Below are 25,316 nucleotides of genomic sequence, written 5' to 3' on the forward strand. Positions count from 1 at the left end.
TGATCAAATACCTCAGTATCAATGCCTTGAAGGTGCCTCAATAAGCTGGGAAGGTGCTCGAGAAGTCGGGGAGTGACGGGAGCTCGGGGAGATCGGATATGGCTGCCGGGATGGAGACCCAATGCGTGAAGCGAGTCGATGCGAAGGTCGGGAAGCACCGAGTCGAGCTCGAGCAAGAGAATGCCAAGCTCTGATACCAGTTGAAAGGTGAGAAGGATCGAAGCTTGCACGCAAGCTATGGCGGGAGAGCAAGAGCAAGAAAGAGAGAGACAAGAAATGGGAACTCCAACAGTCACAATGTGTGACCGGGCCTTCCTTTATTCAAACTGTCACTAAAAGAATAAAGAATAAAGTGACGTGATGGGCGCCCGCCACCTGCAGTGTGCAGTGGCGGGTACTGTCAGTGTAGTAATACACGGGGCGGCAGTGTCAGTGTAGTAATACACGGGGCGGCATGGCGGAGGCGCCTTTACCCCCAACAGTCGATCAAGATGATAAGGCTAGGCAAATCCACTTCCGCGGTATTGTTTGTCCTTGTTGTGTTCAGATTTTTGGCCGTGTTTTTTTCTTGGTCCTACCTTTGGGGATTTGATATCCCTTCTATTCTTTGAGTCCTCTCTTATTGGTGGGTTCCTTCAAGTCCTTAGGTCCAGATGTGTTCCTTTTTACTTATAATCAGCCCTCAACTTACCCTCACTCTGTGCATGGGTGTGGCTTTTATCTTTCCTTAATTGAGCTTCAAGTGGTGGAATTCAGAGTGAGTGAAAAAAACAAAGTGCGCGTAGCTTCAGTGCTCTTGTCCACGAGTTGGCTTGACAGGTTGTGTGTTTAGTTCCTGTGCTATCTCGTTCGGGGGTTGAGTTGGGGTCTTGCAATCAACCCACAACACCAAACACCCTTGCAGACTGTTCAACCACAATCTCTAGATTTGTAACTATGTGTGAGGCATTCGTCTGGTTCTTCCAGTGCAGGTCATGCTTCTTGTAGCTAGGGTTTGTCAATTTCTGAGATTCTCTCTCTTAGGCTATGAGCGATTTACTAGTGTCTGATTTTGAAAATCGGATATCCAATTTACTAGTCTTCGATTTTGGGGATCGGACAGGTTCAAGTGCGATTGTCACAATAGGACAAGTGTGTGTTCGATCGGACAATTCAAGCTGGTCCGATTCTGGCGGTCCGATTATCGTGTGTCTGATTTTCGTGTGCCCGATTCTGGGAATTCAATCCTAGGAATCGGACATTTGATCTGACTAGTGTCCAATTTTAGGGTGTCCGATTCTGTACGGTTTGATTATGGAATCAAATAAGATGGATTGGCTCGACTCTGTGGTCTGATCATCACGATCGGACTGGTTCGAGTCCGAGTGGTCTAATTTTCATGCGTCTGATTCTAGGAGTCTGATTCTAAGAATTGAACGTCCGATTATGGATCATCCGATTGTCACAATTGGAGAGTATGTCCGATTAGACCAGGTAGGTTGTCCGAGTGGTCCAATTATGGGGATCGGACGGTTTGGTCAATCTTATTGTGGAAATTGGACATTGTGGGGGACGTTCGATTCCACTAGCTGAAACACGTGTTGATCCCTCATTTGCCAAAAATCCAAATGTAGATGTTGCTACTAGCTACCAGAACTTCCAAGAATCAAGGAGGAGTGTAGACCAAGGGCCTTCCATACTTGAATGTAAAAATCCCGATATGTTCTGATTGATGTGATGTAGACCTGGATCTGCAAGCTCACACACACACACACACACACACACACACACACACACACACACACACACACACACACACACACACACACACACACACACACACACACACACACACACACACACACACACACACACACACACACACACACACACACACACACGCACGCACACACACAAAGCCAGAACTGTAAATGAGGTTTTCCCTAGTCACCCAGGACCTTAAGCCCTCACTAGCCTGCATCTTAGCCTTCCCAATCACTAGACCTTCAACTGCAACACATCTGAGTACTCTTTTGTTTTCATTTTCCCTTGTTATTGCCCTGTTCATGACTGCTTTATAGCAGTGAACTTCAAGCTTCCCTCTCCGATTTCTCCTATCTATCCTACTCTAAATGCAACAAAAATCAAAAGCAGGGTACTGAATGGATTTCTCCTACTCAACCAATCATCAAAAACCATAAATACTTACTTGTAGCATGGATTAAAACCCAAAACCTCCTATCTATCTCAAGCTCTGGTTCAAGGGTGAAACCCTTACTTCGATTCTCGATTTGAAGCACGCAAGTGCTCAAACTTGAATTCGTTAGTCCCGGTAATGGAAACAAAACGTAGAGGTGAGCACAAGCTCAGTTGCCAAGACCCATGGACCACTTATTATTCAAGAGTTCTAAGTGAGCACTAATGGCTACCTCTCACATAGCCGACGCGCTATCCCTTTCTATGAGTGTAGTGAGCTTACCTTGATGCCCAATTGAGTTACTTCCACTCTTGAGCACTCCGGTCGCTCCAGGATTCTTGATGCAAGCTTAAGCATCCTCAAGCCTCCACCTCCAAGATCCATCCTCCATAGCCATGCACGAAACAAGAGAAGAGAAGAGAAGAGAAGAGAGAGGATGGTGGAGAGCTTCACCTCCTTGATCCCTTACCCTCACACACTCACTCCCTCACACTCTCACACTTCCTCCCTCAAGCACACACAAGCAACCAAAGAGAAGAGAAGGAGAGAAGAAGAGGAGTCCACTTTGCCACACACCAAAGAATGAGCTCTCATTCCTCTTTTGAACTTTATATACAAAGCCCTAAATCCCATTTGGGCAGTCATCCCCTTTTTACATGGCCGGCTAGGCTATTTTTTCCATTGTTCTCCTATCTTCCTAGCTTCCTTCCTACCGCCCATCTATATTTGCAATTTGTATAGGTCAGAGCCTGATGCTCTTAAAATAAATCACAGTGCACCTTGCACTCTTTTACAAAAGTATTGAATTGTGCTTTTTCTTGAGTGTCTCTCCTTGATTTAGGACTTCTTCACACTTCTTGTGTTTCCTGATTTTTCTTGGCATGCCTTCATTCTCCATTCTGCTTTTGCCTTGGATTTGTCTTTTGCTTTAGATTTTCTCGATTTTCCACCTTGTTCCTTTGAGGGTTAACAAGTTAACATAGGTATTAGCCTCCTGCCTTGTTGTGACTCCTTCACAAGACCAAGTGTATCTGTGACCATCACATGATTTTTGTGAAAGATATATGTATGATAGATTCTATGGATGAAAATATTCTTTTTGTGAAAGATATATAGCACGTCTTGGATTACACTGTGTAGATGCTTGAGCCTATATATGTAGATTTTGAATTCGGGAGGATCCTTCTCGATTTATGAAAGAGGATCATTGTAGCATATAAGAAACAACTTGTGAAACAGGAAGAGGAAGAACAAAGGATGTGAGAAGAGGAGGAACTGAGGATGTAGATGTAGCCAAAGCATGCTAAACTTATAGAAGAGGCTGAGGCTGATCACCAATGTTTTTGATTACCCTACTAAGATTTTGAGTAGCTATATAGAGGATGCTTATATATATAGGCTCGATGCTTTAAGGAACCATAACAAGGACGCCATTGCAAAGATTATTGAGGTTGATGCTTTGAGTTGCCATACAAAAGAGGTCTTGAAGGAGCATGACATGGAGGAGCTAGACATTATAGATGCATATTTTCTAAATGCTTATGTGGAGGCCCATGAGACTCATCAACTATTTGATGCAATAAATCAAAGAGAGATCGCAAGAATACTTGATGTTATGCATAGCCATACTGAGGATACATATGCAGAGACTATTTAGGTTATTGATGCTTTATGTTACCCTGCAAATGATATCATGCAAGAGCCTCAAATGGACAAAAAAATTAGTCCATATGTAGAGTTTTGGAGTGCTTATGAAGAAACCTATGAGGCTCATGTCTTCCTTGATATAGTGACTTAGAGAGTGTGTGTAGAATTTATATGTATGCACATGATATGCAAGACACACTAGCAGTCTGTGAAAAGGATCATGAGTCAGGGAAAATGCATGTAGAGGATGATGGCTATAATGATACACAAGTTGAGCCTAACTCAAATGATTTGATAGATGCCTTGATAGAAACTTAAGAGATGCTTCAAGAGATTTAATGCCTAGATGCAATGTCATGGTGCTTTTGGTCATAAAATCTTTGAATGTTGCATGTGGTTGGACACCTTTTTGTGAATGGGAATAGTCCATCAAGTAGACATCTTGATCTTTCTTATCTTCATATCTACTTAGCATTTTTTGGGACTTATCAATTTTTCATTGTCGAGGTCATCGCTTTTGGTATTAATGCTTACATATGCTAACTTTAGATTGAATAAAGAGATAAGGTGAAGAAGAATGTGAAGGAGGAATTTGTGGACACAAAGGCAAAAGGAACGTGGAGATTTTTGGTGTAGGAGCTAAAAGCATGCTTTTTGGCCTACCCATGGGTTTTTGGCCATGAGGGGAGAAAAATGAAGAAAAACAACTAAGGTGGAGGAAGAAGTAGTTATCTTTTTAGCAAGCTCTTTGTCTGCATGCAAGGGGAAGTAGTGTTGATGAGTGAGGTGGAGGAAGAAGCAATTAGCTTTTTAGAAAGATTTCTACTTGCATGCAAGGGGAAGCAATGCTGATGAGTGAGGAGGAGGAGAACTTGTGCTAATGAATGTCAAGAATCACGTGGTGGGGGACTTTGCTTGATCCGCTGCGCCAAACACACACTGTACATGTAAGAGGAAGCTCACTCAAGAACATAAGAAGAGAGATGGAGGTCAAAACGTTTTCTTTCTAGTTTCTTATTCTTATTCCACACACTATACAATGTACACAAAGTATAGATAAGATACAACATAAAGGAAAGTGGCCTTCTAAGTCAAACAGTGCATAACCGACTACACTAATTGACTGGTGCTATATCTTTGCCAGCTGTAGGTAGGTGTAACAAACTAAATATAATAAGTGATAGGTCAATGGCCATGTGAGTGTCATAATGACCACCAACGTGCTAAGTGTAGACGTGCAGACTCATCTAGCTAGGCAGTCCATCATCAATGTCTGCACGTGTTTTGCTTGCCATCTCAACACTCCCCCTCAAGCTCAATTCTATCTTTGCAACTCCAAGTAAGCTTCCGAACTTTCGAAGCTTCTCTACACCCAATGCCTTTGTGAAAATGTTAGCTATCTGATCATGTATGCTGACATATAGCAAGTCAATCTCTCCTGCAAGTACCTTCTCTCTCACAAAGTGGTAGTGCATCTCAATGTGTTTTGTCCTAGCATGGAATACTAGATTCCTAGCTAGCTGTATGTTGCTCATGTTGTCACAATGAAGAACAATTGAACCATTCCCTACACATCCAAATCACCTAATAACTTTTGTAGTCATACCACCTCACATGCGGCCATAGCAGCACCTCTATACTCAGCCTCTTTACTCGATAAAAAGCAACTATAGGTTGCTTTTTGCTGCTCCATGTAACTGCTGCACTACCAAGGGAAAACATGAATCCACTTGTAGATCTTCTTTGTGCATGCTACCAGCCCAATCTGCATCTATGTATCCAAAGACATGTACGTCCTTATCTACCTCATAAAAAAGTCTATAATATAAAGTGAACTTCATGTACCTCAATATACATCTAATTGCATCCAAATGAGGCTTTCTAGTCATGTAAATCAAACTCCCTACTATCCTCCTGAACATAGTAGGGTCTTCTATCTCATCCCCAATGTCAGCACTCAACTTCACATTTTGCTCCAATGGTATTAAAAGAGCCTTACATGATGTCATACCATACGTGGATAACATATCCAAGCTATATTGTCTTTGGGATAGCCATGTACCATCATCACATTTGATCACATCAATACCAAGAAAGTATCTCATCTCACCCAAATCTTTCATCTCAAAATTCTTCTTCAAGAAGTCCTTAACTTCAACAATCCCATTGTCACTGTCACCTGTAATAATCAAGTCATCCACATAGATGACTATGATGACAAAACCTACATCTCTCTTTCTCACATAAAGTGAGTGATCAACATCAGAAATACAAAATCCAATATTGATAAGATACTCTCCAATCTTGTCAGACCGTGCTCTAAGTGCTTGCTTCAGCTCATAGAGCGTCTTCTTTAACATACACACATATGTGGGATGCTCTAAATCCTCATAACCTGTTGGCTGCTCCATATACACTTCTTCTTGCAGTTCACCGTGCAAGAAGGCATTCTTAATATCCATTTTCTGCAAAATCCAACCTTTGGCTGCTGTCAAGGCAATCACACACCTACCAATTGCCATCCTAGCAACTGGACTGAATGTCTCGTCATAATCTATGCCATATGTTTGAGCATAGCCTTTTGCAACCAGCCTAGCCTTATACCTACTAACTGAACTGTCTACATTATGCTTGACTTTGTAAACCCACTTACAGCTAATAGTTTTCTTACCCTTAGGTAAGGGTACCAAATCCCAAGTCTTATTGGCTTCTAATGCAGCCATCTCCTCATCCATTGCTGCATCCCAATGAGCATGACCAATAGCATTCTCAAAACAAGTGGGCTCAACATCCTCAACTAGTTTCACCATATAAGCATAATGGTGAGCTACATAACCTTCAAAACCAAATCTTTTAACAGGGTATCTGACCCTGCTAGATTTGCGTACCACCATATCACTCAATGGAGCCTTTACATTACTATGAGCTCTCTGTACACCTAGTGTCGTGACTGAAGGAATTCCAAGCTCATCATCCAAACTCTCCGAACCAAAAGAATCTCCATCAAATCCCAAATGACTGGTAGATGCATCATTACCATCCAGCACTTTCTTCTTTCCTTTGTCCTTCCTTGCAACACTTATAGATCCACCTGAAGATGTGGGGCCACTCCTTAGTCTCCCAAACCAAGGGCTCACTATAGGTGTAGTACCAGATGATGTTTTTGGTCCACTAAGACTTCGTGATTCTTGTTTATCTTTCTACACATAGCTGCCCTGATAATTATCATCATTGAAAACATCACTAGCAGGTGTATACCAACTTTTCATCTCATCAAAGATAACATCCTTGCTCACTCTAAACTCACCTGTGACAAGGTTATAACAGCGATACACTTTCTGCTTGAAAGAGTATCCAATAAAGACACATTTTTCTGCCTTTGGATCAAGCTTCTTCTGTAGCTCATCTGGTACATGAACGTATGCAACACAACTAAATAAAGTCAATGCAATACATCAGGCTTCTTGCCAGTAAAGCATTCTTCAGGAGTCATCCCATGAACTGCAACTGTGGGAGTTCTGTTCATAATGTAGACAGTAGTATAGACAACCTCAAACCAAATAAAAATTGGCATACTCTTTTCAGCCATTAATGCCCATGCAACTTCTGCAATATGCCTATTTTTTCTTTCTGCAACACCATTTTACTATGAATACAAGGGCATCCTTATAGGAGGTGCTATTGGCATTATAGATGATAGGAAAGTCGAACCTGCCGTGGATGGATGGATTAAAATCCACACCTACCCTTCGAGGATATGGCATGAAAGTGGGGTCGTTTCTCTCAGAAGGGAGGGTGTTACAAAATGCCATCCAAGCGTCAAGGTTGACATAAAAAATGTGTCTTCTCCAGGTGGGTTGGCAATTATAGCCCTCCACCGATCTAGGCACCTCGAGGAATTTATCATGCCAAAATTCACGGTCCTCGGCTTCCCAAGCAGTTGGGTTGGCCTCTCGCTCCGCTAGCCACTTGTCCTTGAGCCATGCACCCATAGCGATTACATCGTTTACAAGTTCAATGGGCATTACTCTATTTAGTGTAGTGGGAAGCTCAAAGCTTAAGTCAAACGGGTTGCGGGCACATTCATGTTGTTCCCAGATGATCAACTCTGCATGGAATCCAGCGAGTGTCAAGATTGTGGGAGAGAAGGAAGGAGTCTCGCTTGAAGCTTTCTTGCTTGCACAATGGGGGAAGACACACAAGGGTGGAGGCTGAAAACAGTTTTCCTCTTCTTAGTTGTGTAAGCCAAAAAGAACTCAAGTACAAAGAAATAGAAGAACCCTAGATATGGGTCTCAAACCAAACTCAACTAACTAAGGTGGCATACTAACTGAGCCACGAACTAGAGTAGATAAGGATAGCTATCATGTAGCTATTATTCATGGGCGGTGTACCAACCGCATCTGCAACTGACAAGTCGGTGACATAAATACACAACGGTCACCCTGGCGTATCACGAGTGGAGCTCGATATCTCAACACTCCCCCTCGAGCTCAATCCCAATTCCTGCACACCAAGCAGGTCTCTGAACTTGCGCAGCTTCTCTGCGCCCAATGCCTTCGTGAATATGTCAGCTACCTGATCCTCTGTGCTGACATAAACTAGATCAATAAGACCTAGTAAAACCCTCTCTCGCACATAGTGATAATGCACCTCAATGTGCTTTGTTCTAGCATGATAGACTGGGTTATTTGCCAAGTGTATACTACTCATGTTGTCACAATAAATGACAACTGGCCCATCTGTAGACTGATGCATATCATAAAGTAGCTTATGCAACCAAGCTACCTCACATGCAGCCATTGCTGCACCCCTGTACTCAGCCTCTGTGCTCGACAAGGCAACTGTAGGCTGTTTCTTGCTGCTCCAAGTGACTGCAGCACTCCCAAAAGAGAATACATATCCACTGGTAGATCGTCTATCAGAAATACTACCAGCCCAATCAGCATCAGTGTATCCATGCAACTGTATCTGAACCCCAGTCTCATAAAATAGTCCATACTGCAATGTGGACTTCACATACCTGAGTATGCGTCTAGCCGCATCTAAATGTGGTTTCCTTGGAGCCTGCATAAACTGACTTACCAATCCAACAGCATAGCTCAAATCTGGCCTGGTAATAGTCATATAAATCAAGCTTCCTACTATGCGTCTGTACATAGTAGGGTCTTCCAGAAGCTCACCTGCATCTGTGCTCAGGTTCACATTCTGCTCCAAAGGAACTGAAATAGGCTTACAGCCTGTCATCCCATATTTGGACAGCATGTCCAATCCATACTGCCTCTGCAAGAGCTGTATCCCACTTGGTGATCTAATCACCTCAATGCCCAAGAAATAGCGCAGCTCTCCCAAATCCTTCATCTCAAACTTCTGCTTCAATAGAATTTTCACATGAAGGATATCTTCATCACTGTCACTTGTCATAATCAAATCATCAACATAAATGACAAGTAGCATAATACCATTCTCTGTTTTTCTCACATAAAGTGAGAAATCTGCCTTGGAAATCTGAAAGCCAATAGTGACAAGATACTGTCCTATCTTGTCAGACCATGCTCTAGGTGCTTGCTTCAAGCCATACAAGGCTTTCTTCAACCTGCAAACAAACTCAGGATGAACAGCATGCACATAACCTGGTGGCTGCTCCATATAGACCTCTTCTTGCAAATCACCATGCAAGAAGGCATTCTTTACATCCATCTGATGTAAAGACCATCCCTTTGATGCAGCCATAGCAATGACTGCTCTTACGGTTGCCATCCTTGCAACCGGACTGAATGTTTCTTCATAGTCAATGCCATATGTTTGTGCATACCCCTTGACTACTAATCTTGCCTTGTATCTGTTCACAGAACCATCTGCATTGTGCTTCACCTTATAAACCCACTTACAGCCAATTGCATTTTTACCTTTAGGCAAAGGTACCAATTCCCATGTAGCATTTGCTTCCAAGGCATCCATTTCTTCATCCATGGCTTTCTCCCATTTTTCTTTTCCCATGGCTTGCTCAAAAGATGTGGGTTCTGGTTCCTGTATCACTTTGACCATATATGCATAGTGAATGGCTGTAAATCCATCATATTTCAGCCTATCCACAGGATACCTAACTCTGGTAGACCTGCGCAAAGTGGGTTCACTCCCAGGTGCTCTCAAAACATCCCTGGTCTTCCTTACTCCAGGTGTAACAATAGAAGGAATACCCAACTCATCATCAATGCTCTGTTCTGAGCCACTGGATTCACCATCCACATAAGAGTGACCTGCATTCACATCAAACATGGGCTGATCTACCTTCTCTTTTCCTTTTCGTGATACCTGCATACCACTATTTGCGCTGCCTTCAGAAGATTCTCCTGATCTCAATCTGCCTGTCCATGGCGAAGAATGTGAACCACTGCTAGAGGACGCTCCAGGTCCACTAATATTTTGTGACTGCTGCTTTGAATTCTGTGCAGCATTACCATTTTGTGCATCTACATCATCAATCACATTTACTAGTTTATACCAGCTACTCATCTCATCAAAAACAACATCTCTGCTCACTGTAAACTTACGAGTAGAAGGGTTATAGCATCTATACCCTTTTTGCTGCAGAGAGTAACCAATAAAGATGCACTTTTCAGCTTTTGGATCCAACTTGGATCTCAACTCATCTGGCACATGTACATAGGCAATGCAACCAAAAATTTTCAAATGAGAAATATCTGGTTTCCTACCAGTATACCTCTCCTCTGGAGTCATTCCATGTATTGCTGCAGTGGGAGTCCTGTTCATTATGTAGACTGCTGTAGCAACTGCTTCAGCCCAATAAAAATCTGGCAAGTCTTTTTCATTGAGCATGGCACGAGATACCTCTCCAATATGCCTGTTTTTCCTTTCTGCAATTCCATTTTGTTGTGGGGTATAACTGCATGAATATTACTGCTTTATGCCATGCTCCTGCAAGAACTTTGCAAACTCATTTGAGAGGTACTCTCCCCCTCCATCTGACCTTAGGCATTTTATTTGCAGACCTGTTTCTTTTTCAGCCATAGCTTTAAGAGTTTTGAAATGCCCAAAAACTTCACTTTTCTTTTTCATAAAATACACCCAAACTTTTCTGCTATAGTCATCAATAAAAGTGACAAAATAATGACAGTCTCCAAGAGATGCAGCTTTAGTAGTCCACACATCAGAGTGGATTAATTCCAATGGCTTCTCACTCTCTTGAACATGTCTAGGAAATGGTTTCCTTGCCTGTTTTCCAAACTGACAGGCTTCACATACCTTATGCATTTCTGCAACCTTGAATTTCGGCAAACCTGCAACAATATTTTGGGCCTGCATTGATTTAAGTCGCTGTACATTAACATGACCAATGCGTTTATGCCAGATATCAATATCTGCAACTACACCGGTCCCATGTGCAAACATTGCTGCACTCAATTCAGACATGTCTGCATCCAATGTAAACATTCTGCCCTTCTTCTTTCCTTTTGCTATCAAGCGACCTTTATTTTTCATATCCTCAACAAAGCATCCATGAGGATTAAATCTGACCTGCAAGCCCTGTTCAACCATTTGACCAACAGAAACCAGATTCTTGGTGATATTCGGGACATGAAATACATCGGACAAGTATTTCTTTTTCCCATCCTGCATAGACAAGGGAATTTTTCCAATCTGCACAATAGGATGTGCAGTATCATCACCAGTCTCCACAAATCCTGGTTTTTCCATTTTCCTTGCATCCTCCATCCATTCTGCATGACCTGTCATGTGGTTTGATGCACCTGAGTCAACATACCATACATCATTGCTTTCTTCTGCACTTGTCATAGAATTGTTCATGTGCTGCACCATAAACAAGTGCTCATTTCTGTCATCACCCTGTCTACTAGAAGATGCATAATTCCCTTGTTGCAGTTTTCCATTCATGATGTCATTCTGCTTTTTATAGCAGTCTTTAGCCATATGACCCATTTTACCACAGTAGTAGCATTCAACATTACTGTTTGCATTTTGGCCTCTTTGCCATCCACCACGACCTCTTTGGCTCCCCCTGCCTCTAGAGTTACCACGTCCTCCTCCATAGGACTGGTTTTCTTGAGTCTGCTGCATATTCTGATTTCTGCCACGGCCTCCAAATCGGCCTCCTCTACCTCTGCCTCTACCTCTTCCAGCATTTGAGTAGAAGACAGCTTCTTTTGAAGTTCCTCCTGAAGAAGATGCACCACCATTTCTCTGTTCCTCAGAAATTAGAAGAGCAATCAACTCCTCAAAATCAGGAAATCTTTCACGAACTGAAATGGATGTCCGAAACTGTGCATAATCCTTTCCTAGACCATTCAGGGTCACAGAAACTAAATCATCATCTTCCACTGGCGACCCAATGGAAGCAAGTGCATCTGCAATCTTCTTCACCTTCATGTGGTAGTCGTTGATGCTCATATTTTCTCTTTGCACATTGTGCAACTCCTGCTTGAGCTGCATTTTCCTGGCTTGCGTATTTGTGCTATACATTTTTGACAAAGTATCCCATGCCTCCTTTGGCGTACTTGCATCCTGAATATGCACAATCATAGAGTCTGAAATGCTGATAGACAGCCAGTACATAACTTTCCTGGCTCTCTCATGCCATGTTTTAAATGCCTGCATTTGTTGTTGATTGGGAACATCAGGAAGAACTGGTTCTTCTTCATTTCCTGCAACAAATTCCCAATATCCTTTTCCCATAAGGAAATTCGTCATTCTAAACTTCCATGCCTGGAAGTTGTTCTTGTCAAGCTTTTCAGTGACAATCTGTGAAAGAGAATCAGACGCCATTACAGAATACTGCAAGAAATTCTGTCACTGCAAAAAACACAGCTTCACCCTCACAAGGGCAAATCTGCAAAACTGGCGAAAGTGGTATTTGACCACACAGTCACTTCCTAGTGACGATTTTGCATAAACAGGAACCACGGATGATTCTGAAACTCCCAATGTCTCTGCGCACAAGCATACGATGCAATTTCTACAGTAACTTTTCACCGACCTGTAGAACAGTGGCTGCACAGCATAAAACTGAGCCTTTTCCTGAGTGCGTGCAGAAAACTTTCGTCTGCAAAACAGGCCCCGAAATGGCCTCAAATAAAAAAAACAAGGTCGCCATGGGCTAAAGCCCTCTCCCGCAGCATATACTGCCCTCTTGCTTCACCGCGAAGGGCGTCTCAACCTGAGACAATGCACTCCTGCAATTTCCGGCTGTGCTACCTGCAGAGATCTGCTCCCAAAATAGAAAATGAAAGCAACACTGCTCCTCTTACCAGACCACCGCGAGCTTGGCTTGCTTTCTTGAGCTCCTTACCACGAACAAGGCTCTGATACCATGTCAAGATTGTGGGAGAGAAGGAAGGAGTCTCGCTTGAAGCTTTCTTGCTTGCACAATGGGGGAAGACACACAAGGGTGGAGGCTGAAAACAGTTTTCCTCTTCTTAGTTGTGTAAGCCAAAAAGAACTCAAGTACAAAGAAATAGAAGAACCCTAGATATGGGTCTCAAACCAAACTCAACTAACTAAGGTGGCATACTAACTGAGCCACGAACTAGAGTAGATAAGGATAGCTATCATGTAGCTATTATTCATGGGTGGTGTACCAACCGCGTCTGCAACTGACAAGTCGGTGACATAAATACACAACGGTCACCCTGGCGTATCACGAGTGGAGCTCGATATCTCAACAGCGAGGAGGTCCTCAGGGCATGGTGGGAGAGGGGCAGGTTGTCTTGGGACAGGTCTAATGTTCAGCCTCTTCCTTGCCTTCTCCACCATTTCTCTTCTGCGCTTAGCCAGGGCTACTTTCCTCTCAGCGGATGTGTCACTGGGTTGCACTTCATCTTGTCGTGGAGGAGGGGGTGGTGGGACGTAGTCCTCCTCCTGAGGTCCGAGATCTTCACCCCCTTCTGCTTGCATGTCTTCTTGCACCTTCTCTTCTGTGAAGCCAAGTTCATTGATTTCTTGCACCGTCAAGCCTACCTGTATAAGGTATTTTCTTTGCTCCTCCAGGCTCTACGGCAGGCCTCCTAGTTGTAGTGGTATGTGTAGGCCTGCTGTTAGGGCTCTGCGTGCAATGGCTAGCTTCTTCTACATGATCATTGGCCTTGTTTTCTTTTGTTTTGGTGGAGTGAAGTAGCGTGTTGAGGAAAGTGTGCTGCTAGGCTATCATAGAGAGCTGGGCAGCCTCTGCTTGATTTTCAGCCCAATACTCTATCTCCTTCTGCTTTGGCCAATCGGCGTGCCAGGTCTTGTACCCTCCTTTCATTGTGGTCAGCCCATTCCTTCTCTCTCTTCTCCATATCTTCCAGACTCTCCCCTTGATGGAGGGTCATAGCCATGAGTCGTTGCTCTTGGTCTTTGAGCTCGCGGTGTAGGCGGGACTACTCATGGTGTTCATTGGCGATCTGCACATTGAGCTGATCGAGCTTCACCTGCATTCTTTGCACCTGCTCTCCTCTTAGCCGGTCTAGCTTTGCAATCTCCTGTTTGATCTTCTCAAGCTGGTTTTGTGCCTCCAGGTTGACTATAGTGAGCTGGTCGTTCTTGCGCCGCAGGTGAGTAGTGGTCTCCCTCTCTCCGTTGAGGTGATCCATTAGGATTTTTCTTCTTCCCTCCCAGGCAGCATCACGTTCCTTTAAGGCTTTTTCTTCTTCTGCATCTCTATTGCTGGCTGCCTCCTTTAGCACAACAATCTCCCTTTGGTATTCTGCTATTTGTTTAGTTTTCTCCAGCTGGAGAGTGGCTCTTAATTCTTGCTCTATTGCCAACTCTTCCATGGCAGTTCTCCTTTCTTCCTTGGCCTTTTCTAGCTGCGAGATCAGCTCTTTAACGTATTCATTCTATTGGCTTGCTAGAGGTGGGGGATGGGACATGGTGGTGGCGGTGATAGTGGCTTCTGTTTTCTATCTTTTAAGCTCTGGCCTTGGCTCCACATCAGTCGTGTGGCTGCCCTCTTCACTCCTAACACTGGGGTGGCCATGCCCATTTCTCTTGCCAACTCCCTTTCCACCGAGAACTGTAGCCATGTGACCATATTGCTCTCATCGACCTTTGGCAAAGTTCTTGAGGCGGGGATGGTTATTACGGAAGCAACAGGGCTAGTTGGCACAAAACTGGCAGGGACAGGCATGATGGCCTCCTTGCCCTTGCCCTCTGTGAGATCGGCGGCGGGACGAGATCTGGCACGTTCAAGCTCGTGTCTGGGTTCTCATCCTCCTGGGGCGGGGTTTGCTTTCTTTGCCATTGATGTTGCTCCACAGATAGGCGAATTGCAAGTTCCACATCTTCTTGTTTCTTCTTCCTCAAGGCCTCTTCCTCCTCCTCATCCCTTATTTTCCTCTCCTCTTCGGCCTTTCTAGACTCCTCTTCCATTATTTGTGCATCCTCTTTTTCTTTCCTTTTCCTCTCTGCTTCCTGGGCTCTTGATACTCTTTGTGCTTTTTGCAGTTCTTCTTTCTCTTTCTTCCTCCTTTCTTATTCCCTTTGTTGTTGGAAGCGCTTAGTGCGTTGCTCCCTTTGCTGCTACTGGCGTTGTTCCTCTTGCTTTTCTTCTTCATTACTACTCTCATCAATTTCATTTTTCTCATCATAGCCAGAGGATTCTTCATAGTGTGGTGAGGGTGGTGGTCTCTTGTGCTCCTGCCTCCTTTACCGCTTCTTCAATGAGGGTGGTTAGTACACCTCCATATCCAACGAATGATGCTTTGGAGGTGGCCTTCTTCCTGTCTTTTGCTGCTGGGGATTCACCTCCAGCAGGTTGGCTTCCCAGATCCAATGCTACGGCGGCCTTCTCGATTGTGTGTCTTATGTACTCATTCTAGTCGACCTCTTCTGGTACATTGGCCGCGAGGCTTTTGAGCACAGGCACATTTATTCTGCCCATATAGGTAGTGTATCGATGGCTGGAGAAGAGGGTGTGCATGACTTTAGCACACATGCGGATTTCGTCATCAGGGATGTCCTGGATGTTGACTCCGTCGTGGATCGCACTTGGTTCCTGTCCATTTTTAGCATGGCGAAGACATTTCTTTTTGGTCTCTTTACGGCCCTTGATTCCAGTCCCAGTGCCTTTTCTACTAGTTCCTTGCTTAAGGGCACCCTGACTTGCCTGGCAACATGGCCCTTAATTCCAGGCCTAGTGCCTTTTCTACTAGTTCCTTGCTTAAGGGCACCCTGACTTGCCTGGCAACATCCCCCCTTCCCATAGTCACCATGGCACTCTTGGAGGCAGAGTCAAAATTTTGTAAGAACTCAACACACCTTGCATGATCCACCCTTTGCTCCGCCTTCTCCACATACTTGGTCATTTTGCACTTTTCTATGACCTGCTTAGCTGCTTCCTCCGTTTCCACGACCCTGGATAGGTTGTGGACAGTTCAGAAATTCAGCCGTCCGTAAGCTTGAATTTTCAAATTCAGCATGTATTTTTGCTTTTCTTTTTCTGTGAAGGGAAGCTTATGAGCGTGATCGTGATGATCCATCTTGGGTTCCTACCTAGCAAAAATACTTTTCATTAATCACAAGTGGAAAAGGAAAACATGGCTAAATGAAGCTAAGCATGAAAATTACGCAAACAGGCATGCAAAGAACTTGAACAATCTTGCTCACTAATTTTTATTTTGATCACTAATGAGTTCAACCTTTCAACAATTATTTATGCCTTCTTGGCCTTCCTCCCCCTCGGAAATATGAAAATCCTTCCTAGGATTTGAACGAAGTGGTGTGGATATCAAAGGTGATTGTGATGGGGTGTTCCGGCCAACAGCCACTCATAAAATGTAGGGTTGTACTCAAGTTGAGCGTGACAATCGAGTTCACAGGGTTGTACAGAAACTTGGAAGATATAGGTCAAGACATCGTGAAAAATATCTCCGGTATTAAGGCGGCTTGCGATGTGCAGTTCTTCTTCCGTAAGGAATTGGTCAATGTAAGGATGGGCTAGGACCTGGTCATCTAAGTGTTGGTTCCGGGTAATGGTCAAAACTCTAAATGAAAGAGGTGCCACATAAGTAGGATTGTACTCTATGGTTTTGGTTGCCCTCATTTGTTCAGCGTTTGTCATGATACGACAGCCTTTCTTTTCCCATTGGGTCCACAGAGTGAACCACTACTGTAAGAACGAGGAAGTTGAGCTTGCAAGTTGCATGAGCTCATGTAATTCTTATTTGGGAGCAGAACGAGGAGGCTTACGGTATGAGGTGATTAGTTGCTTGAGAACAGCTTGCTCCTTTGAGATTTCTTTATTTGCTATTAGTTCAGTAGCAATCTTGGGGAATTTGACGGTCATAAACTCGTATTCCTCCCAAGTGCATGGTAATGCACGAACATCAGAAACAAGTGGTTCATCAAGAAGACCTAGGTCCAACAGCTCATAACTCCTCGCAAATGCGGTGAAGGTGTGGTCTAACACCTTAATGCAGGTCACAAGGTCATCTCTCAAAGTTTCAACAAGGTCTTTAGCCAAGGAAAGAGTGCACTGCATAGGAAGGCCTAAGTCCTGCTGGTGGTGATGGTGCAATTGAGTTGGATAGCAGTGACTCCATTGCTGGTGTCACGGGTGTGGCTTTGCACTCTGCAGCACTTTGAAGTGCTGTAGGAAGCTTTGGTGGCATGGAAGTTGTGCTGGGTTCTGAGTGCACAGTCATAGAAGTATTCAACTCTTTTGAGTGAGGTAAGCTTGAGACTTTTATCAATTGCTTGGGTTGATAAATTAGTTGGGACTTATGAGTCACAGCCGGCAGTGGTTTGCTAACTATGGCTCGGGCGCTATGTTTGCAAGCCTCTCTCACTGGAGTGAGGTTGCTTGGAGATGAGCCTTTAGACTTGCCCTTCTTAGGCACCCAAATCCAGGGGTTGCCTTCATAGTAGGCTTGTGCTTGCAAGAGATCCTTGGGGATCCATCGTGGTGTGGTTGTGTGCCTATGTGGATAGCGTCCAAATTTCCTCTTATGCTATGATGACTGATTGTTTTGGAATTTAGAAGCACGTTTGGGTGGTCTACCCGGAGGTGGTCTTCACCGCTTTGGCACCCATATAAGCTTAGACTCCTTGGCCTTGTGAGCACTCTTGGTGGGTCTAGGTCTAGGGTCTAGAGCTTGACGTTAGACTTTAGTGTCCTTCTGTGTAGACTGGAGCATAAGTGCAGTCATAGCGATTTCTACCAGTGGCTTCACACTGTTGAAAGGGTCAGAATAGCCCTTGCTGAAAGTCATCACTATGCGCACCTTGCCTATAGCAAGATGGATGCAATCTAGATTATAATCCACATTACAATTCGTCTGCTTCTTAAAAGTACGACCTAATAGTGACATACTATCGGCCCCTTTTGTGTTAGGCAACACGTGAAAGAAAGCTGGTATACATTCAGACTCGATAGAAATGACCACTTTGCACTTCCCTAAGAGCGTGTAAGCGTTGCCCCCAAATGGGGTGAGTTTGGCATTGGTGGGCTACAGTTTAGGTTGACCAATGCATGTCCAATGGTCATGCATCAAGATATTGTAACCTTCATCAATCAAAGCATCAAAAGAATATGTCTTTTCCGCAGTGACGGTGATTCGTAAGTAGGCGGGTGCCACTACTTCTTCATCTTGATCTGTTATTTTTGTAATAGTAGCCACGCAGACGTTGACAGGGGCTTTTAACATAGGTGGCTCATGCAACGGGTGGGAAGGAGGATAGTATTTTTTAATGCGGCTGCCATTGAACAAGCCAATTCCTTCGCCTTCGAGCGTCTCTAATTCAACGTTGCTCGTTCGACTAATTGCGCATACTTGGAAAGGTCCCAGTCCACGAAGTTTCATTTTCTGTTTGTGACCCTTCATAGAGTATAGCAGAACGAGATCCCCCTGATCAAAGTCGCGTTGTTTGACATGCTTGCCAAACCACATTTTCCTCTGTGCTTTCCCACAAATCAGCACATGGGTGGCCAAGAGCCGGGTTTTCGTGAGACGTTCTAGCTCTACCAAGCGATTTGTCCAAGCATCTCTTCCCTCCCATCGCTCTTGCATTGCTATCCTTAAGCTAGATATAAAAAACTCTACGGGTAGAATGGCCTTCGTTCCATAAGTCAGCCTAAAGGGCATCTGGCCTGTAGCCGTTTTATAAGTCGTACGATAGGCCCACAAGGCCGCCATTAACTTGTTGTCCCAATCACTCCGAGATGTAGATACCACTTTTGTGAGTACATTGACTAGGATTCTATTGGTGGATTTTGCTTGTTTGTTAGCCTGAGGGTAATAGGGCGAGGATTTTCTGTGAATGATTAGAAAAGTAGAGAGTAGATGCGATATCACCTCATTAATGAAGTGTGTGCCTTGATCGCTGACTAATTCTATTGGACACCCAAACCGTGAAATGGCCTGGCTGCTCCCACGAAAACTTTTTAGTGGTTCTAGAATCGTTCTTCCTTGTAGCTCTTGCCTCTGCCCACTTTGTTAGGAAATCAGTTTGCCACTATGATGTAGCGAGCCTGAGAGTACTGTGCCGCGGGACTGATAGGTCCAATGAAGTCGATGCCCCATTTTTCAAAGGGTTGTCAGGCTATGATAGGGGTCAACTCCATTTTATCTTTGCACACGGGCACCTTGGTTCTTTGGCATTCGTTGCAATGCTTCACAAATTTAGCAGCATCACGAAATAGGGTGGGCCACCATAGTTGGGATTGCAGCACCTTTCGGGCTGTTGTATCCTCGCTAAAGTGTCCTCCAACGATTTCACCGTGTGCTTCTTTCAATGCATCGTGCATCTCGTGCTCACACACACATCTACGCATCAAACCGTCTTGTCCTAATCTATAGAGTTGGCCGGCTATCAATTGGTATGGTTGGATTACCCCCTAATCAAGTGAGTTTGGTAGACTATATGTAGATAGACTGTACATATTCATTTTTGCCAATAAGTGAATAACTTTGTATTTCTTTGAAGTAATGCACTTTCACTACAACAAAAAGGCCTCTTAGATGCACTTTTAGACGCAATTTTTGAATATAGAGAAAATCTTACGGGCACGTCTATCCGCCCGTCTATTTGTGCGTCTACAGCGTCGCATCTATAATCGCATGTATAAAGGAATTTACACGCAAAAATAGACGCGCAATAGATGCACATATACACGCGTGAATACAAGTGCATTAAAAAACCAAAATTGTTATTTATTTAATTTATTATGTGCATCTACCAGCGCGTCTATCTGGTAATTAGACGGGCATATAGACACGCCCGTAGACGCGCTTTTACAAGCACCCATAGACGTGAACGGGGAACAAAAAATCTCATTTTTAAAAAAATATATTTAATTTCTTTTTTAAATTTGAATTATCTAGCGCGTGTATGAGTGCGTGTACTCTGCATTGTAGACGCGCTTATAAACGTGCGTTTTCTGCAATTTAGATACGCGAATTGAAAATAAAAGTCCATGTATTCATTATAGATCAAAAGCATTTACATGGGGAGTTTAAGTGCTTGCGACCTAAAGCGTGGCCGCAAGTAGTAGGCTCAAATATGGATAATACATATACAAGAAAACAAGGCCATAGAGGAGGCATGGTGCTCCTCTACGAATCTGAAGAAGAAACATCATACCCCCGGGGTGGGATAGCAATTGACCTCAATTGCTATTAGCTCAATGTGGAGCTAGCAGAGTGGGGAAAGCATTTAAGTCTCTAGCGTGCATCCATTGGGCTTCCTCTACAGGATGGTTCTTAAACTTGACTAAATATCTAGAATATTTTCGGCCAGTTCTAGTGGTCATAAAGTCAGTATCTATGATAGCTTCAGGTTCAAGTATTTCAGTCTCTTCCTCTAACAAAGGTGGGTTTTCGTAAACAGGATGTACAGGTAATTGGCCTCTAAAGGGTCTTAATAAACTAATGTGAAATGCGTTGTGAATTTTCCAGTGAGGTGGTAATTCTAACTTGAATGCATTGTCATTAATTTTATGAATGATCTTAAATGGTCCATAAAATCTAGGGGCTAATTTCACAACTGGGTGTCTATCTACACTTTGTAATCTACGTTTTTCTATTCTCAACCAAACATAGTCATCAACTTTGAAATTCATTGCTTGTCTTTTCTTATTGGCTTGCTTGGTATATGATTGCTGGGCTTTGGCAATCATGTCTTTAACCTCATAAAAAATAGTAGCGTTGTCGAAGGGTTTGTGAAAGCAAAGTCACGTCTTCAGAAGACCTTGATATATGTCAAGATGGAAGATCAATCAAATGAATAATCCAATGTCATAATAACCATACAACAATTCCAAAACTTAATCAATAAATTCTGTTTAGACTTCAGCATGTCCCTGTTCTGCAATTTTTCCTTTCAGACAGATTTCAGTTTATGTTCTAGGATAATAAGGAGGGAAAAGAGATTGGATACAAAGCATAGTTGTTATTAAGAAACTTCCCACGAGGTTATTATTTCACAAGTCCAGTTTGAAGAGATTTAGGAGATTCTTCTCAAAAGATGAGGGAATGATTCCCTGCAAGTTATTAGCATGTAGATCCCATGATCTGAAATTCACTCTGCAGACAACAAATACATTCTCCTCTGCATTCCACTCTAGGCTTTGGGCACACCACATCAATTTGCTTAATGACAAGAGAGAGCTTGTTCAAGACCAGGAGCAGCAGCTCCCTTTCCAAGGAAGTTGAGTTGAATTTCAGGGCCTGAAGGTTCTCAACAGTTCTGCTGGACCGAAAAGGAGACCACTCTCACCATCGCTTATCTCAACAAGGTCCGATCCATAGCTTCCATTTTCAATGAAATCATGGATCATTGCGGCCAGATTGTGTTCATTATCAGTACTGCCATGTGCACCTTGCGAAACTAGATAGGCATGTCCGTGCTTGCTCAAAACTTCTCGATTGTTGTTGCCCTATCGATACAGTCATGACGATCGATGCCTTAATTAAGGTCCAGACTCTTGTCTACATCCACGTTGAGTTGGAAAGCCCCATTGGGAGTAGGAGCAAGCGTCTGAGGCCACTATTGGTTCCCAATGTTTGCAGGGCCTGTGACTCGGCTTCTTCAGTGAGGTCACGGGCACGGCGAGGCAGGCCGAGCATACCACAGGGGAAAGTGCGGACTGGTGCTGCGGATTCGGGCAGCGGCGACAGTTGGATAATGGCTTTCAGGGCAAAGGCACAATAGAGGATTCTCCTTCTGACAGGGAGCTCTGATCGTCTCGTTGATGCAGAACCTGCGAGTGACAACGTTATCGCAGACTGAGAAACTTCTTGGGAAGCAAGCGATTGGAGTTTGGGATGGGGTGGCCGTTTGGAAAGATCTCCAAGCTGGTCATGCTCCGGGCAAAGAACCAGGCCCACATCTGAGCAGTCGGGGCAGATTCGGAAGCAACCTGACCAGGATTCACAACCCAATCGAATCCTTCTTATTACCATCCACAATCCGCTGTATCCTATTACAGTGGATGTGCTGCATCAAGTGTTTTCGCCCCTACAGATTTGTCGAGAAGATCATCCCCTTTCAGAAGTCTGCTGGTCTTCAACCTCTGCTACAGTTCTCTTCCCAGCACAGTGCTATCCAAGCAAGAAGCACCTTACAGGGCTGGAATATATATGATGGTTGTTGTACTCTGATCACATGAAACACACACATTGCATCGTTCCTTCATATATTGCGGTCTTCCCCTCTCTCTCAATGTTGCTCTTCAGCATACAACACGCAGTTGTCTTCCCCTTTCGATATCGAATCCCCCAGTTTACCTTCCACCACCATTCAGCCAATCCCTACCCCTAGAGAGGAAGCTTCCCTCCAAAAACGACCTCCTCCCCCGTTTCCAGTGGCCCTCTTTTACCTTTTCCTTCTATTTTTTTCTTTCTCATCCAGTTACAGAGTACCTTCCTCCTTCTTTTTTGCGGCAGATCTCCTCCTTTAGCATTCTGATTTCCCAAAAAAAACTCCGTGTCTTCCTTTTTCCAGACCATCTTTTCCCCCCCAAATTCAATTCAAAAAAAACAAAAGCTCTTTCCTTGCAAAGCCTACACGTGTGTTGCCATAATCGAAAACCATGTGATAAGAGCCCATGAAAACATCTCCAAGAATCCTTAGAGGCCTTGAAGAAACATCCAGACCCATAAACCCACTAACACATTACATTCCATTACCCTCTCCAACTTTCAAGATATACTACTCAAGCGTAAGATCAAAATGTTTCCCTCCTATCGTAAAGGTCACTGTGAGCATGGAAGAAACTTGATCACACTCCACAACACTCTCTCCATTCAGATTCGGAAGACATTCGCACATCTTGCTAGGATACGCTTTGATAAGCTCTCTAGACTCATCATGATCAATTGGTTCTGTGCCCATACTATTGCCATTTCACACATAGAACATCCAGTTGTAGATGTTAGAAACATCCTCACGAAGCCCATTATCAACATATCTTGAAATAAGTGTAGCCATGAGATTGCGTCTCGAGTTATCAGTCTACCAAAACTCCTTGTTCTTCTTCGCCTTCAGCATAGAATAAAAGAACAAACATAACAACTAAGTGTGTACAAAGTATCGAATCACACACACGACTTTTGGGTGGTTTTCACACCTCGAATGCGCAGCAATACGACAGCGTGCATACTAGCAATATCATCAGCACTCTGAATTCTATTTGATAAAGATGCAACAGGTGTAGACAATCTATAACCATAAATCACTTCAAACGGTGCTTTCTTTGTAGATGTGTGTGGTGTATTGTTATATGCAAACTACAATAAATGCAAATGTGTGTCCCATGTCTGTGGTTTAGAAATAGTGTAAGCACATAAAAGATCTAAAATAGTACTATTAGTGGCTTTTGTTTGTCCATTAGTTTCAAGATGAAATGCAGATGAAAAATCAATTTTTGTTCTTAGGTTAGCAAACAAAGTAATCCAAAAGTTGTTACAAAATCTAGAATCACGATCAGAAATAATAACTTTTGGTAATCCATGGTTAGTAAAAACAGTTTTCAAAAACAATTGTGTTGCCTGAGATGCTGTTAAAGTTTTCTTACATGGAATGAAATATGCTTGTTTACTAAACCTATCTACTACAGTCCAAATCATATCATGGTTAACTTTAGTATTAGGTAAACCAGTAATAAAATCCATAGAAATTTGTTCCCATGGTCTTGATGAAATAGATAAAGGCATAAGTAATCCATACTATTTACCATGATGTCTCTTAACTCTTTGACAAATCAAACATTCAGAAACAAAGCTAGATACATCAGTGTCCATATGTGGCCAATAAAAATCTTCAGTTAATGTACGTAAAGTAGATATGATACCTCTATGACCTTGATATGGAGGACAATGAATCTCATTCAAAACAAAAGATCTAAATGGAACTGTAACACATAATCTCTTTTCATAAAACATGAATCCATCATTATAAGACAGTGAATCAATAGGAATCCAGTTATTTCCAACTAATTTATTCCAATCAGCATGAAAAGTAATGTCTTGATGATAAGTGTCTTTCATAGGAGTTAGAGAATCAAATGATATAACAGAAATATTATGAATGGTGGGTCTTCTACTTAATACATCAACCACTACATTTTCTTTACCTGGTTGATATTGAATGATGGGATGAAAACTCTGAATAAAGGCTGCCCATTTGATATGTCGGTCAGATATTTGGGGTTGGCTAAGTAAATGTCTAATACTTTGTTGATCAATCTTAATCATAAACTCAGAACCCATTAAGTAGTGTTTCCATTATCTTAAAGCTTGTACCACAACTAATAATTCTTTATCATATGTGGAATATTTAAGTTCGGAGGGTTTCAGCTTACAACTAGAATAAGCTATGGGATGATTGTCTTGCATAAGTACGGCTCCTTTTCCAGATCCGCTAGCATCAGTAACTACTAAAAAGAATTGTCTATTAAAATCAGGCAGTTGTAATACAGGAGCATTGGTTAATGCATGTTTCAATAAGTCAAAGGATTTCTGTTGATTATCATACCAATGATAAATAATATCTTTCTTCAAAAGTTTAGTCAAAGGCAAAGCAAGTAATGAAAAATTATGCACAAACTTCCTATAAAAACTAGCAAGACCTAGAAAAGAATGTAACTCATGCATATTTTTAGGTATAGGCCAGTTCAATATTGCTTCTATTTTCTTAGGGTCAACTTTAATACCATCTGATGATACAATATGATCTAAATATTCAATTTATGTTTTAAAGAACTCACTCTTTTCCAGATTAGCATACAGTTGATTATCTTTTAATAACTTGAAAACCAATGACAGATGTTCATAATGTTCTTTCTCATTTTGACTAAACACCAAAATATCATCAAAGAATACAATAACACAATGCTGATATTTCAAAAATATATGATTCATCATTCTACTAAATGTAACAGGTGCATTAGTCAATCCGAAAGGCATCACTAAAATTTCATAATGACCAAATTGTATTCTAAATGCAGTCTTGAATATGTTAGACTTATCTAATCTCA

Source organism: Lygodium microphyllum, chromosome 12 (assembly GCF_053477565.2).
Source record: "Lygodium microphyllum isolate KBCC chromosome 12, Lygodium_microphyllum_v1.1.10, whole genome shotgun sequence".
Taxonomy (NCBI): Eukaryota; Viridiplantae; Streptophyta; class Polypodiopsida; order Schizaeales; family Lygodiaceae; genus Lygodium; species Lygodium microphyllum.